Raw genomic sequence first — 17,902 nt, 5'->3', positions numbered from 1 at the left:
TAAAATCAGAAAGTCTGTCAGTATCACTGTCACATTCTTATTTCTGCAGTGGATGATGCTGAATGGGGGAACAGATCTGAAGTTCTTTTACTTTTGGATGTAAAAACTTTACCAAAATTTATATTTTATAATTATTGCACTCCCAATCTAGATTGAAAATCTTATGATGGGCATCATTACTTCTGTTTATGTGCAGTTAAATCATAATTACAGACAGACCCAATGAAGGACTGAAGTGCAGCTCTGCTTCCTGAAAATGAACTAGAATAGCTCTAAACATAAACATGCACATTGCATATTTTATCTCAAATACTTTAATATCCCATGTATTAAAACAGCCCTTTCAGGAGTCACAATAGCAAAACATAACCAAATCAAGTCAGACTTGAAAGGTGAAGTCTGAAAATTTAAAAAGACTGAAATATGAAGAATTCAGACAGGATTTTTACTGTAATATATTGTAATAAGTTTATGAGAGTCTGAGACGCTGCAGATGAATGGATGTGGTTTGTAGTCACCATTGCACAACTACATTACATTTGATACAAATGGAGGAAGAGCACGACACACAGGGTCAATATATTGTTCAAAGTCCTCTTGAGTACAATCTACTCTTTTAAATTCCCCATGCACGCTAAACCTGGTTCATATCTTTTACAAACACACTTTAATTTAATAGAACAGTTTATATTTATATTTAATTTTTTATAATGTTAATATTTTCACATCACAAATTAGCCTACTTAGTTTGCTTAGCTAAAACGATTCACATTAAACTTTATATTTACCAACTTTATAATTTTTTTTAAGTCATGCCTACTGAAGAAAATTGCTATAATTAAAATATTATATTAGGCCATCTTTAGATCATAATAGAATTCAACATTGGATATTAAAGGGTGTTAAACCCAGTCAATAAATGAACATTAATGACTTTACACAAAAAAAAAAAAAAAAAAACTGTTTGATTAAAGCACGTGCTTTTGCTAAAGCAACTCTTTATAGGCTAATAAAAGCATGTATTCGATCAAACACAAATACTGAACATGAATGACTCATTCTAGATGATTCCAAATACAATATGGCCATCTAGTGTTCAGACAGTTACCTGCAAGTTTTAAGGATAAAAAAAAAAAAAAAAAATTCAAATCCCATTACAAAAAAAAAAAAATTATATATATATATATATATATATATAAAAAAAAATAGGTTATATACATTAAAAATGAGGGTATATCAGAACATCAGTATTAGAACATTCAGGAAAAAGAATGTGCAAAAAAATTTGATATAAAGTGTTCTAACATTGAATTCAATTCAAGTTTGAACAACTATTCAAACATTGAAACTTCTAATGTTTCTCTCAAATTAAAGGGCAATGCATCGATGCAAAAAAAAAAAAATATATATATATAGTATGTTTGTAATTTTCATATCTATTTTAACCATTACTGTTAGTCTAAAACTTAAAAAAAAAAAAAAAAAAAAAAGGCAACCTCTGACTGGTAGCCTGTGATATGGATCCACTGGACATTTAACATAATAAATCTCACTAACCTATAATAAACTTCAAACTGGTCATGTTTCAATACAAAAAAAAAAAAAAAAAAAAAAAAAAAAAAAAAAAAAAACACCTTTTAATGCCATTACATTAAAAAACATTTTACAAGGAAAATTCAACAGTTTAATACCTTGAAATTAAAATACAACTCCACAAGCAAATGGGCATGTAAAACTTTTATTGTGACGGTCAAATTATAACAAGACCGGAAGGGAAGAATTTTTTTTATATAAAATGTTACAATTTTATTGAAAAAAGCAGCTGGATAATTTCCCATGCTCTTCACAGGCCGGGACAAGTGCAATACTTCCAGCGCAGAGCATTGCGGCTGATCCCAACCTGCAAAGACAGGGAAGCAGGAGTGTGATGGAAGAGGAGACTCCTCACTGTTACGATCAGTTTTGCATGGATTTGCACAGCAACGATACGAACGCTGACTGCAAACCAGCAAAACTAACCAGGACAGTGTGCACAGTAAAACACGAAGATCAAGCTCTCTCCTCGACGCTCGCATCTAGAAGTACTTGAAGTGCTCACATTGCAGTAGATAGGCATTTTACTGAACTACCTGCACTATAAGCACTTTAATACTGCTGGAACCAGAGTGAGTGTTAACCTGAAACACACACGCACATGCACGCTTAAGCAGAAACAGTCAAAGCGAGAAGCACAGGGAAGGATGGGGAAGCAGGCCACCATCAGTTTTGCATAGATTTGCACAACTCAATATTTCTTGTAGTGCAACTATGCAAAACTAGCAGAGAACTGCATGAAATGAGAGAATAGGGGACAGCCAATGGGGAACAGCGGGATTTGCCAGCCCCTTATGCCAGAAGGGGCACTTAGGGCAGTAGGTGCTAGTCTATTTCACTATCTGCACTAAATGCACCTTAGCACAAGCAGTAGTTCACGACGCCGCTTGTGTGTGTACATGTCAAAGTAGAGCTTGAAGTGCCTCCACTGCAGTAGATTTGACAGAACTACCTGCACTGTAAGCACTTTGGCACTACACTGACATGGAGTCGACGAGCTCACGGCCAAGAGGAACCAAGAAGATCCACTTTTGGGATGGGGTTAGTGGCGGACCACATCGTTTCGTGCCACCTGGTGTAAGGTGAGGTGGTCGATGGTTCTTCTGAAAAGAATGGGGAAAAAGTATGTTATTGCACACTTGCTTTCATTCCGTTTAATTAATATACATCAATGTTGTTCTAAAACCAAAATGCGATCTTGTCTAATGTGGAACTTTTTTGATCCACTTCAAATTTGACTACTGTATGTGGGTTCCAAACCACATGAGCAATGGACACTTATATAAAATACAAAAATAATACAATCTCAAAGTGCTACAAAAAGCACTTGATAGTAAACGTTTACAAGTTATATAACATTTAGTCAGTTATAGTAAAGCAGTTTTGGGAAGATTTCCATCTATCGGACTAGACTGCGGCATTAAAAACCTATAAAGCGTACGTATTTATTTATTAAAAAAAAATAAAAACACCTTAAACCACTAAATGGAATTCGAAGCGCGACAATTATCCATGGTTTTATTGTAGCAAAAGTGTAGTAACCATGGTTTTACCTTTACTACAAATACCATGGTTAAACTATGGTTAGAGTAGCACAGCCATTTATTAATTATAGTAACCATTATTTCTCTTTTTTGAATTTGTACCATGGTTAATTTTCGTAAGGGACACAGCCGGCGTTCTACAGCGCATGCGCACACCATCGAACCGCGCGCACACCCCTCCCCCATGAGCTGCACCAATATGGCGCCGAAGAGTCCGCACTAGTTGTGTTGGAGAAACAAACTAAAAAACAAGGGCAAAGTCGAGTGTTCACGTCTTTGCTCGTTGTTTGGGTTGGAACTTGCAAAGCTAGTGGTTAAAAAAAGTACTCTAGAACTGCCGCGAAATGCGTCGAACGCACGCTTCAACGCGTTCGACAACACCAGCCCCAATATTTTTAGTTAGTTCTGGTTTGACGCGGCATCTCAGTTTACCCAACGTGAGAGTCTCGTCTTGATTTTACGCCCAAACCATTTTGTGTTGTGCAGAACGCTTTGGAATTCTAATCTTAATGGTGACCTGCCCAATGCGTTCCAGCGCACATGCGTTCACAACGCACGCTAGTCTCCCATTATATTAGCGGGAAACCACAAACTCCGTTGTTCTGTATTTACAGGTAAACAGAAACGCGAGGGCAGTTCCCCAAATATTTAAGCGTAGTGGTCGGGTTCAAACATACAACGTGACGTTTTAAACTCGTTGGCTAGCCTAGCAGCGTCGCTAGCACAGGCCTGCAGCTGCCCATGTGCTGTCGCTTTGTTCTGGAGGCAACCAGCGTTCACAAAGCACCGCGAACAACTGCTGTTCTGTAGCGCGCGGCGCGCGAGGAGTTCTCTTGGAGCGGTTCGGAACGCGTTTGAACGCGCCGATAGAATGTTGACGGAGAGTGGCGCGAGCGCGTGTTTGGCACTGCAGCAGCCTCGCGCACGCTTTTCAAATCTCCCTCATTCTCTGAACTATGGTGGGCTACCACGCGTCTCTAACTACAGTGTTTTAGCCTCGAAACCGCTTCTCTAACCGTTCGCATGCAATAAAGTTCGCACGCAAGCACGCGCTAGACTTCGTTGAGTGAATCGCGCGGAAACGGCAACAACAGGTTTCGCGTCAGTACCACGCGCGTAGTAAGACACGGGTTTGTAGAATCCACCATCTTCACTCACTTGTGCACACACTTACCGTTTACTGTCAACGCTCCGGGGAAAACGTCGAAACTACACGGTAACGTAAACTTGTAGCGCCGACGGTGGAAACGCAGCATCCGAGCACGCTTTGGGTCGCGTTACAAAACCGTAGTAAGATTGCGAAAGTGCCGCGAGCGCGCGTTGCTTTTAACCATGTGGTGAATGAAGGGCGGCTCCCGTTGAACGTAAATATCCACAACCCCGACTCCTTCATTAGCATGCACAAACTACTTCCGTTCCCCCGCCAATCCAACTAGCTCTACTACAATAATAATAATAATAATAATAAAAAAACAAATCTTACAACTGTAATTAACTATGAGGCTCAACATCTCCAGCAGATGCGAGGAGTCCAGAGCATGTCAAAGCAGCATCTTCTCTCTTGTAAGAAATATGAGGAACGCTCTTAATACTTGATAAATTATTATAATAAGCCATATGCACTATTGCATATCAACGAACAATTTATCAGGGTTTAGTTAATATTGTTTTCGTCAATATTTAGCTTTTTGTGTTAAACTGGAGTACAAAGATAACTCATTAAAAGAAAAGTTAGGCTATAGAAAGTTTTTAATCTTTGTATGATATTATTTATGTCTCAAATGTGAAATACTTATGCATGCTATATACTTAAGATTTCAGTTCTGTATTATTGCATAATTAGGTGTTGATTTTTTTACTGATGGTTCATGAACTGTGTTGTTTTATATCTCATAACAGATCTCAAAACGAGTTTAATACGTTTCAGAGACCTGTTTTACAGAAATACGGTTATTAATTAAAGCCATTATTTTTAGTCCTTGTCTGTTGATTTGTTCTAAATCCTAAATGCTGTTTTTGTGTTTGACTATGTTCTCTATTAAATCGTGATCTGCTTACTGTAAAATAGATTTGTCAAACTTGTAAATAAAACAAGTTATTGGAGAAGTTTTACGAGAAAGTATTGCTTCTATAAAATAGAAAATACATTTTCCAATTTAATTCAGTGCTGCTTGCTTTTTCTTTATAGTTTAATTTTTTATTTGTGAAATTTACCAGCAATTTCTGAGTGAAAATGGTTTAAAAGCCATTTTTTTTGTGTGAACTTTCTTATTTAAGTGTCTTTCAAATATATTTATGTTAGTATTTTTTTTTTTTTTTTTACATTACAGTATACATTACACAGTTTGTTAAGCAATTTTGAGGGTTATGAAAGCAGTACATTAATCCTGGATAAACATATACTTTAAAATTAGTCATTTTTGACTTTAGTTTGCAGTCTTGATTAAACTTTCAGCCTTCATGGTACAGATAAATTCACATGCATCTAACAACACAACATTCTCTTTTTGAGTTACTAATTGTTTGAAATCAGGAAATGGTGAGTCAGGTATAAGATAAGAGTTTCTCTCTGGATGGAGTGTGTTCCTGCTGTATTTTGGCACCTCCTCTTCTGAAAATGGCAGTTGCTGCGGCTCCTCCTTCTCAGGGGCCAGTGAAGGGTCTTCTGTTAGAAAAGCAGCGCTGGGATTGTCTTACTGCTGATCTGGGGTCACGCCCGCTCACCTTTCACCTCCAGGGCCATTGATGTGTAAAATCTCACATGAGAGGAACACACAGAGAGAGAGAGAGAGAGAGAGAGAGAGAGAGTACAGATACATGGAGACAGAACATCAAAGAAACCTTATAAATAATTAATAATAATAAAAAACCTATTTAGATATAACTTTAAAATATAGTTCTGTTTAACTTTTGATATAACTAATAATTACACGAATTAAATATAAAAAAATGAAAAGGGGAATGTTTTAGAAAAACTAGCTATATTTATATTACCTACATTTGTAAAATATAGTTATATTTAAGTGGTATTTAATTGAAATAAAGTTAACTAAAACGAAATGAAAAAAAATGATAGAGCAACTTATAAAACTATATTAATTATATTTTAGTAATATATAGTTATATTTAAGTAATATTTAACAGTTAAGAAAGTGAGATGCAAAATGAGAATAATTTAGAAAAAATTTTTTTTATTACTTTTATTTTAGTGAATAGTTATGAATTTATATTTAACTGAAATATAATTAACTAAAAGTAATAATAATAACAGAGAAACTTTAGTTATATTTATATTACTTATATTTTAGTACAATATAGATATATTTAAGTGATATTTAACTGAAATATAGTTAACTAAAAGAAAGTGAAAAACACAAAAATGAGAGAAACTAAACAAAACTAGTTATATTTATATTAATTATATTTTTGTGATATATATATATATATATATATATATATATATATATATATATATATAGACATATTAAGTTATATTTAACAGTTAAGAAAGTGAAAAACACAAAAATGATAGAGAAACTTTTAGAAAAAAAAACTATATTTAGATTACTTTTATTTTATTAAATAGTTCTAAATTAAATTTAACTGAAATATTTAACTAAAAGAAAGTGAAAACAAACAAAATGATAGAGAAACTTAAACTAGTTGTATTTATATTACTTATACTTTAGTTAAATATAGTTATATTTAAGTGTTATTTAACTGAAATTCAGTTAACTAAAATAAAATGAAAAACACATAAACATTTATTTATAATTCATATAATTTAGCCTACATTTAGTAAAATATATTCATATTTACGTTTTGGTATAACTAAAATATCTCAAATATAGGTAACAAAAAAAATGTAAATACATAAAAAATTATAAAAGCTTTAGAAAATCTAATAATAATAATAATAATAATACATTTGATTTATAATGCAGTTTATATTTAAACAAAACCTCTAAATGCTACAAATTCAAATTATAGTAATTTTTACAATTTATATAACATGTATTTAGTCAATTTGAGTAAAGCACAGTTTTGGTATAAGTAAAATAACTAAAAATTTGTATAAATTGTTTATTAAATTATAGTTTAAAAATAGCTTAATACTTGAAAAAGAGAAGGTTTTAGAAAAACTATTTATATTTTATAATTTAAATGACTTATTTTTAAAATATATTTATATTAAAGTTTCCTTCTCTAACTTAATTATACTGTAGTTTACTATAATAGTTTAGTTAAGTATAATCAATAATGAAGTAAAAGTGTTTCATTAAATAAATGGCAATATTCTTTCTTTCTTGCATTTGTTTTCTTGCAAATGCTGACAATCTGCATTTGTTATTTTTTAAGTCACTTTGGTTAAAAGCATTGCTAAGACAATGTAAACTATTATGTAGATCTTACATCTCTAAATGTTATTTGTTATTTTGCTGTTTCAACAAATCTGTGCAATGAAATGAGCAAATAAAAGAGCATATATTATTACGTTTTAGAACAGATTTGTTCAAAATACAATGACAAACCATAAAAAATGTAAGAAACTGTAAGAAAAAGATCAAATGTCAATTGATGGCCACTTAAGATTGGTTTTGTGCTCCAGGGTCACAAATTTTACATTAATTTTCTTTGTTTTGGGTCTGTTGTTTACAAAAGCAACATCTGTTGAGGACAGAAAAAAAGCAGAAGTGAAAGCTGGGTTATATAAGTTTAAGAGTAGATTTTACACATGACCAGGGGTTGTTGTCACACTTTTTACTCACTATTTCTTTCATTTTAAAAGTCACTTTCTGTACAAAAACATAAAAGTTTTAACATCATAACTACAAAAAAAATTGTTTCTATTTTGCTTTACATAGGTAAACATGCTATTTTTAATTAATAACAAGAAGATTCAGTTAGGTTCAGGGGCGGATCTAGAAAAATATTGATGGGGTGGCGAGAAGGGGGCAGGAATTTTTGAGAGACACTAGTCCATATCGAGATTTGATTAAATGCTCTACTTTTGATTTATTCATAAAAAAATGGCCAAATTCCATGACTTTCTGCTTTAAATTACATTTATATCTGAATATATGTCAGAGTTCCGAGCAGGATCGTGAATCATTTGAGTCAGTTCGGGAGTTCAAAGCGGGTTCACGAATCATTTGAGTCAGTTCGGGAGTTCGGAGCGGGTTCGCGAATCATTTGAGTCAGTTTGGGGATCGCGAATCATTTGAATCAGTTCGGTAGTTCGTAGCGGGATCGCGAATCATTTGAGTCAGTTATGGGGATCGCAAATCATTTGATTCAGTTCGGGAGTTCGCAGCGGGATCGCGAATCATTTCAGTCAGCTATGGGGATCGCGAATCATTTGAATCAGTTCGGGAGTTCAGTAGCGGGATCGCAAATCATTTGAGTCAGTTATGGGGATCGCGAATCATTTGAGTCAGTTTGGGAGTTCGGAGCGGGATAGCGGGTCATTTGAGTCAGTTCGGAGCGGGATCGCGAATCATTTGAATCAGTTTGGGAGTTCGGAGCGGGATAGCGGATCATTTGAGTCAATTTGGGAGTTCGGAGCGGGATAGCGGATCATTTGAGTCAGTCCGTAGCGGGTTCGCGGATCATTTGAATCAATTCAAGAGTTCGGAGTGGGATCACGGATCATTTGAATCAGTTCGGGAGTTCAAAGCGGGTTCGCGAATCATTTGAGTCAGTTCGGGAGTTCGGAGCGGGATCATGAATCACGAAAGATTCGCGCTTGTAAATTTTCAAATTGGCCATAACCTTTAATTCATTGCTGCCAACTGGGGTGGCAGCAGGGGTGTCAAGGCTTTCTTTTAGGGTGGCATAAGGTGGCACCCTATGCAACCCCGGTAGATCCGCCCCTGGTTAGGTTAGTTTTGTATTATTTATAAAATTTACTCAAGAATATTATTTTAATTTATTTATTATTATATTTTTTTTTTCTTATTTTTATGATTGGTGTTTTAACTATATATATATATATATATATATATATATATATATATATATATATATATATATATATATATATATATATATATATATATATATATATATATATATATATAAAATAACAATTCTGAGTAAAAAAAATATAGTTTAATTTGACATTATGAGAATTGAATTCAATCAAAGAATAATTTTATATTTTTGCTCAGCTTCTCAACAGAATAATATTAATATATTGATTTAACTACTGAAGGCATGAATTTATGACAACAAATACAGAATCAAGTCTTTTACATGTTGTAAGACAAATATGTTTGTATTCAAAGCAAAAAAGATGTAGGTACAATTGTATGCCACATTTTCCTCATAAGTATTTTTTCCTGTTCTTTTTCCCCTCTTAAACCAATTTTAAGCCATTCTAAATGTACACATGGTATGAAAAATGGGGCTAATTGTCACAAAGGGAAAATATTTTCTATACAAGTTATTTTGTATGTTTGAAATCTAGTTTTCTTCTGTATTCTTCAAACTAAAATTCCAATGTAGTTCATTAAAAAGTAAACACAATATAACCACACTGTCAGATACATAAAAAATAAATAAATAAATAAATGAATAATCAATGCAATTCTTAAATGCTTTTTTCTCATTCCTAATGAATCGATGCTAAAGTCAAGTAAAAATAATTCCAACATTTTTTTTATATTTCTCATAATGTTCGAATCAACTCTAACTAATGCTAGAGTCTGTAAAGAAAAGAGTGTGTTAATTTCTCCAGAAAGATGTATTACTGACTGTAGCTATTAAAACAGTGCTGTTAGTTTGATCATGATGCAACTAAATTGCTAAAACACATCACCACTGAACCAGCCAATGGCGTGAGAGAGGGGCGGGGCCGCCTGAGTGCAATTCCGCTTGTTGACACTAGGAGCGCAACAGCACTTTTCACCAGCCCTGTGCAGCAGGCTTTTACTTTTACATGCCATTGTAGAAACACAGAGTCAGCTATGATTAATTTATTCTGCAGATGCAAATATCTAAGTATTGTATAGACAGTAGTATTTGGTTGGTCATGTGATCTGGTCAGGTCATCAGGTGACCCGCTCCATGCAAAATAAATGTCTTTATCCCAATTAGATGGACTACGGAAGCTTGTTTCCACTGTGGGACAAAACATAAAAAAAGCTAATTGTGACTTTTTAATCTCACAATTCTGCCCTTTTTAGATTTATTTATTTTATTGCAGGAACATTGGCTTTACATTTTCACGCTCCTAAATATAAACTGTGACTTTTTTTCCTGTCAATTCTGAGTTTATGTCTTACAATTATTATTATTTTTATTATTCTGAGGGGGATTTGCAATATATATAGCTAAAAGTGACAATTCTGTAATATAAATTCCAAATTATAAAGTAAAATTTGCAAGTTAAGCAAATTTTATATAAAAAGTCCAAATTCAATTAGCTATGTCTTGCATTTCAGACAATTTTTCAGACCAGGTTTATTGGAAATACGTGCTTATCTCGACGTGTCTTATTATTATGTATCCAGCATTTCGCGGCAATTTCAAAGTTCATGGCTAAAACACGCATTCAATACATGACCGTGGCCACGTTTTTAACCCATCGCTTTAAGCACGCATTACAGTGTTTTATTACGATGCTTCAGGCCTGGATTGCGGAAGTTCATTCACATTAACACATTAGAAAATTCATGCATATGAAATGCAAATAAATTAAGCAAAGTAAGATCAAAATGACAGGAGATACACAGATACACAGAAGAATGCAAGAAGAAACCCAGAAATGTACCCAATAAAATCCATGACAAACAAAGCTAGGCAATCACATGGTTATGAATATTCCATGCACCTGAACACCATCAGGGAACAAAGAAATCATATGATCCTGGAATAAAATAAAAGTAAAGCATAGCAAATGGAAACAAGATTAAAATGAGTTGTATTATATTAAATAATTCAGCCTGTGTGACTAATAAATCTGCATGTTGCTGGGCCTGTGCAGTGTGTGGTGCAATAAATTTCACCATATGATTTTAAATAACTTATTTGTATGATTTTTGTTTAATTTAACAGAACTGCTTGTATAATGAACTTGGTGCATTGCTGGTTCAACACAAGAGACAACCACAGAGATAATATAAACTCAAAATAACAACATAGAAGCCACTATTGAGATATAAACTCACAATTATCAGAATAAAAGCCAGTATTGTGAAGTATAAGCCAGTATTGGGAATATATTGTGAAGAAAAAAAAATCAGAATTGTGAGATAAAAATGGGCTTCCACAGTGGACAACTAATTTTTCTAAAGTACTAATTATTGCTTGTATAAAACTTTAATGCTGACAGCTTGACCTTGTTTTAATCTCCATCTGTCCACTGCTTTCATTTGAAGACGCCCCATACAGCTCAGTCACCTCCAGAAAGAACTCTTCTCACTGAAAGAGGTTAGTGTGATGTATTAACCCCATCATGAGGCGGTGTGTAGTGCGCATGCGCCGCCAGCAGAGGGCGCTGCGGTCCTTCAGTGATCGAGCGTGCTGTAACCTGTGCAGTCTATAAATACTGAGAGATGTGCCAGTTTCACTGAAGCTGTCAGAAGAATCAGATCAGGTGTGTGTGTGTGTGTGTGTGAGAGAGAGAGAGAGAGAGAGAGAGAGAGACTGAGAGGGAGAGAGAGAGAGAGAGAGAGAGAGAGAGAGAGAGAGAGAGAGAGAGAGAGAGAGAGAGAGATGGAAAAACAGCGAATACATCACACAGCATTCTGGGATCGTTTAGATGCAACCCATTTTACTTATAATATCTATCTATCTATCTATCTATCTATCTATCTATCTATCTATCTATCTATCTATCTATCTATCTATCTATCTACCCATCTATCCCTCCACCCACTCATCTATCCATCCTTCTATCATCCTGTCATCTCTCGATCCATCCTTCTATCCATCCACCCATCTATCCATCCTTCTATCTATCTATCTATCTATCTATCTATCTATCTATCTATCTATCTATCTATCTATCTATCTATCTATCTATCTATCTATCTATCTATCTATATATCTATCCATCCTTCTATCCATCTATCCCTCCACCCACTCATCTATCCATCTATCCATCCTTCTATCATCTATCTATCCATCCACTCATCTATCCATCATCCATCCTTCTATCCATCCATCCATCCATCCATCCATCTATCTATCTATCTATCTATCTATCTATCTATCTATCTATCTATCTATCTATCTATCTATCTATCTATCTATCTATCTATCTATCTATCTATCCATCCATCCATCCATCCATCCATCTATCTATCTATCCATCCATCCATCCCTGAGCTCTTCTATCTAAAGGCTCTGATGTGATCTCAGACACAGAGATCAAAGAGTGTGTCTGAAACCCTTGTCTTCGGTCAGAAAAGGGCTCCACCCCAGACCTGGCCACACTCAATTTCAATTTCAATTTAGGTGAGCTTTATTGGCATGACAAAAACTGTACATTTGTATTGCCAAAGCAGTGGCAGCTGGGCTGCTTACAAATAGTGCACATATGTATTTACAGAAAGAAAAAGAATAATAGTAATAATAAAATATATAAAAAGTATTAACCATGTAGTGCAAAGTGAATTAGTGTATGTGAATGTATAAGTTAGAAATAAAATAAAATAGAATATGGTATTAGATTTACAGAGGCAAAATATACATCTAAGTAATACAACACAGTAATATGGCGTAACACAATCTACATGTGCTGGAAACATCAGGTCAGGGCAGGTTGAGTGTTTTCTCTAACATCATGACAGGCAGACACATACTGAGCAGCAAATACACAGCAGTTCTTGTGTTCTCCTAACAGATACGGCAGTTTCTCCTGGTTCGGAAGAGTTTTAAATGTCTGATGGATCTGCTGTATTTTATCATAGAACCGTGTCCGTATGTCCGTGTATTTGGGGCATTCTGTTAAGAAGTGCAGTTCTGTTTCCATCTGATTCAGATCACAGTGTGAACACAGTCTCTGCTCCGCTGGCAGCCATGTTTTTCTGTGTCTGCCCGTCTCTATCTTCAGCTTGTGTCCGCTGAGTCTGTATCTGGTCAGTGTGCTTCTCAGTTTCTGATCTGACACTGTGTACAGATACTCTGCCATACTGTACTCTCTCTTTAGAGCCAAATAGCATCGCATTTTACTCTGTTGTTCTGTTTGGGTTTGCCAGTGAGTGATGTAATTGTGTTTGATTTGTGCAGTAATCTGATTGATTCTGATGTGATTCAGAGCATCAGTAGATGTTAGTGAAGCATCAGTACTGAAGCTCTGGATCAGCTGAGGGAGGGGACTGCTTTCTTTGCTCATCTCTTGGTATTGAAGGGCTTTATAATGATATGATTGGGGGTCACTGAGTTTCAGATGTTTCCAGAATTTAATTGCCCTTTTTTGTATCTTTACGATTAGAGGATATTTGCCTAATTCTGCCCTGCATGCGTTATTTGTTGTGTGCCGGTGCACGTACACTCTCTCACTCAGCATGTTCTCTGGACTCGAGCACAGTCAGCCACTCACCAGAAACAACTGAAGGAGCTTCAGCAGAGTTTGTGAGCAGGACTTGAGTGGTTGTTTTTCAAATGTGAAGGTCAGCAAACAATGGCACAGCAGTTTTTGGAGTTGAATATTAACTTGCTTCAAATAGATGCCACAAATATCTTGCAGTGTATTTATAGCCTATTTTTCATGTTAAATCAAATAGTAAACTAAAAGACCTTATTATAACGTCTCACCAAATAAACATTTCATTCTAAACAAACGAAAAACTGATTATTTCAAGCATGCACTTTAGGTTTTCTCTGTTTTTTTTGTGTAAATATATGCATCTATGTACAATTATAATATCACAAACATAACCACTGGACTGTGTGTCTACATTGCAACTTGTTCACATATCACAAATAAAAGCTGCTTTGAAATATGTATTGTGAAAAAGCTATACAAATACACCTGTACATAATGTGCTCAATGCACATACACTGAAATAATAAGATTATGCAATTGCGAAAGCAACAATTCATTCAAATTGGTCTTAAAAATAAGCATGGCTTTAAATTTAATTCTCACTTGGGTATCACAGAAAGCTGAGAATTAAGCTGCAACCAGTTCATTGTCTCCTGCAAATGATAACAATGTAACGACTTCACATTTTCTCTAAAAATAATGTAAAACTAAGGACAAAATGAGAAGCCTGTGCGACGACAGCATGATTAATGTGACCTTGATAACTGTGTGCTTCGGTAAACGTCTCAAATGAGACGCAACAGCAACACTTTAAATTAAGAATATGAGGTAAATGCTCTTTTCATCCGTAATCCTCAACTCATTTGCATTTTAATTCTCGTGGCTTTCCTCAGCCTGGAAGCCAAATCCTGTTCTGTACTGAATGAGGCCTGTGTTTTCAGATTCAAGCAGCCTCTTCACACGCACATTTCACTGACAATGATGTCTGCTATCACTTTCACAGGATAAAATCACAAATCCAATCACTTCATCATCGCACTTATGGTGTCAAATAGACCTTAATTGGAATTAAATGGATTTCATGAATTATTAGAATGAAGCCTTGACTGCTTAATTGGGCAATCTCTTAAATGCTTTATGTAAAATCATTAAAAAGTCAAACTTTTAAAGACTCGCTTGAAATATTAATCTTGACAAATGTTCAGTACAACGGCTTAGGGCTGAACAATGTTGCTAAAATAAAATAAAATAAAATCCTTATTTTATTTTATTTTATTTTATTGGCACCAAAATAAGTACAATAAATAAAACTTAAAATCATAAATAACATTTGTGATCTGCCTTTTTTAACCATGGCTCAATTCTTCGACTTTTACCTCATGCAAGGTTAACGGGGGTTTGTTTCTTTGTTTTATTTTATTTTATGCAATATAATGTATAATAATGAGTAAAACTATGTGGTTTGTCACTCTTTATGAACCAGTGATTTCTTGTGGTGTAGTTTTGACAAAATGTATTGAATATATACCTATATTTATAGGTGAGTTTGCAGATGTGGAGTAAAATACACATAATTTTATATGAAATAAGGTGAATAATGTGAAATATTATTTTACGATAATGGACAGCTGTCTAGTGACTGGCAGAATAAAGCTTTGAATCAACTGAATCAATTCGCAAAATGATTCACTCTTTCGAATCGCTCAGAACTGCTCAAACACTCATAAAAGACCTTTCACAAACCAATTACAAATGTTTACTGAAAGTGTAATCTACTAAATGCAATTAACGAATCATTTAATATCATTAAATATGTGTCTGTGTGCTATTTTATTAATTTGCAGGGCTTGTTTTCTGTGTTTTATAAGTGAATCAGGCCAATAACTAGTGTGCCCACAACTCTTCCTTTCTATTATACAAATGTGTTATTAAAATGTCTACAAATCGATGAAACTGAGTCAAGATTAGGTAAATAACACAGAGACAATGGGTTCACAAACATCGCTGAAAACCACTGCAATTTCAAAAAAGGTTTGACGTCGCAAAGACTCGTTTACTGGAACCACGTGACTCAACGGTTCGAAACAAATGATTCGCAAAGGTTTCGAATCTTCCGAGGCGCCCTTCCACGCATTTTCTGCTTTATTTAATTTTTTTAAATTCCATATTTTAGCATGAAGAGAATGAAGATGTGTGAAGAACCATCAAAACACAAAGCTAGGGTTGCGTTTAGCCTATTTCTGTCACTTTTGTTATGATCATTTTTTTCTCTTCAATTGAAAGGCCTTCATGGTGGTCACTTTGAACTCTAACTGGATTACCGTCATCTCTCGAGACGTGTCGGGAGGAGGCATCAGTTCAGTTATATAGCTGGCCTTTCATTGTTAGGGCCGTCCACTAAACACCCTCTCAGCGATGCCACAGCGCTTGAGCATCCACTGCTTTACTTCTGAATAAGCAAACGGCAGGATTGTGTTTGTGCGTGAGGGGGCGAGAGACTGACAGCCCGGAGGCTGTAGCAGTGTGACACAGAGACAGGAGGGTGTAGATGGTGATGTGGTCAGATGTAGCTGCTGGTAACACACACACGCTGAAGTGCACTGCAGAATAGAAACCAAAATACATGTAGATGCCAAGGCACATAACGTGTGGAGCATCTGTGAGGCGTCTTTACGTTAGGATTGTATGTTTTGTATCTTGTGTTTTTGGATAATCAAAATACGTATTAAGTATATGTGTATATAAAAATGTATCTATACATACAGTATGTATATAAACATTTTGGTGGAGGGATTAAGTTATGGCTACTTGAAAAAATAGTTGAAAAAAATAGATGCAACAACAACAAAAAAACTGGATAAACACAAACACTAAACTTATTTACAAAAATCAGATATATATGTAATATTTCATAACATATAGCCTAGTTTGATATATAAATCGGGTGTTCGTCAAGGATTGCGTGCGGTTGGAGATTCCCGTGTTTACAGCTCTGTAAAATAACCATATAAACATATTAAAATTACAAACACAATATCACATTTTAAATTACATGTACTTCCATTTCTGAAAAGAAAGAAGGAATGTAGCCCTAGCAATTGATGTCATATCCACCGTACATTAAAAAACAACAACAACAAAAAACCAAAAATATTTGCTTTCAAGATTGAAAAAAATAAATAAATAACGTTGAAACCAGAAGTGAATCCATATTTGTCACTTATATATATATTTACAAAAGCCAAAGATACCTCAGGTTTATTAAATTTCCATTTAAGGCATCATATATGATGAGATTTCAAGTTTTCCTTTCTCTTTGGAGTGTTACAGGCACAGATAAGATCCCTAAAGCTGAAGAGACTGAAGTCTCAAATCCAAAGAGATATTCTTTATCAAAGTTAAGACCCGTCCACTAAAACACCTCGTTTAAACACACCTCACATGTGGGAAGATTTGCATAACACCGCCCCAATGTTCATGCATGTAGAAGCCTGTAGCTGAGTTTTATTTAAACAATGTTCCAGAACAGTACAATAGAAATATCTGAGTTTGTGCTGCTTGTTTTACGCAGGACTGTTTCCTGAACCTGGGAGAGTACAAGGCCATCTGTGCACAAAGACTGTTTCTATAAAGTGAGCCAATTCTAACTTTACAAGGAAAGCGCTTCTGACTCTAGCTTGTACGTTTTCATTTTTAAAAAATTTGCCACTGACTATTCATACGTGAGTTTTGAATAGTCAACGTGTTCAGAAAGGTGGGACATAGAGGAGAAACAATAACAGTATGTGGAAAATAATGTTCTTTTTAACCTCAAACCGCATTGCATTGCACCAAATACACAAAATAATGTTCTTTTTAACCTCAAACCGCATTGCATTGCACCAAATACACAAAATAATGTTCTTTTTAACCTCAAACCGCATTGCATTGCACCAAATACACAAAATAATGTTCTTTTTAACCTCAAACCGCATTGCATTGCACCAAATACACAAAATAATGTTCTTTTTAACCTTAAACCGCATTGCATTGCACCAAATACACAAAATAATGTTATTTTTAACCTTAAACCGCATTGCATTGCACCAAATACACAAAATAATGTTGTTATTTTTTTACCCTAAAACCGCATTGCATTGCACCAAATACACAAAATAATGTTATTTTTTTACCCTTAAACCGCATTGCATTGCACCAAATACACAAAATAATGTTATTTTTTTTAACCTTAAACAGCATTGCATTGCACCAAATACACAAAATAATGTTA

The 17,902-nt window shown here is 34.6% G+C and overlaps 1 long non-coding RNA gene across 1 annotated transcript; it reads right to left on the bottom strand.

The window, feature by feature from the left end:
- Positions 1-1,725: 1,725 nt before the first annotated feature.
- Positions 1,726-5,178, bottom strand: LOC113108217 (uncharacterized). Its single transcript, XR_003292753.1, has 2 exons — positions 4,312-5,178; positions 1,726-2,696 (listed from the first exon to the last, which is right to left on the bottom strand). It is a non-coding gene; the product is annotated as an uncharacterized LOC113108217 (long non-coding RNA).
- Positions 5,179-17,902: the final 12,724 nt, after the last annotated feature.

The sequence above is a fragment of the Carassius auratus genome, chromosome 9 (assembly GCF_003368295.1).
Source record: "Carassius auratus strain Wakin chromosome 9, ASM336829v1, whole genome shotgun sequence".
Lineage (NCBI taxonomy): Eukaryota > Metazoa > Chordata > Actinopteri > Cypriniformes > Cyprinidae > Carassius > Carassius auratus.
The sequence above is the reverse complement of the archived record's forward strand: the minus strand, read 5'-3'. Positions and strand labels throughout refer to the sequence as shown.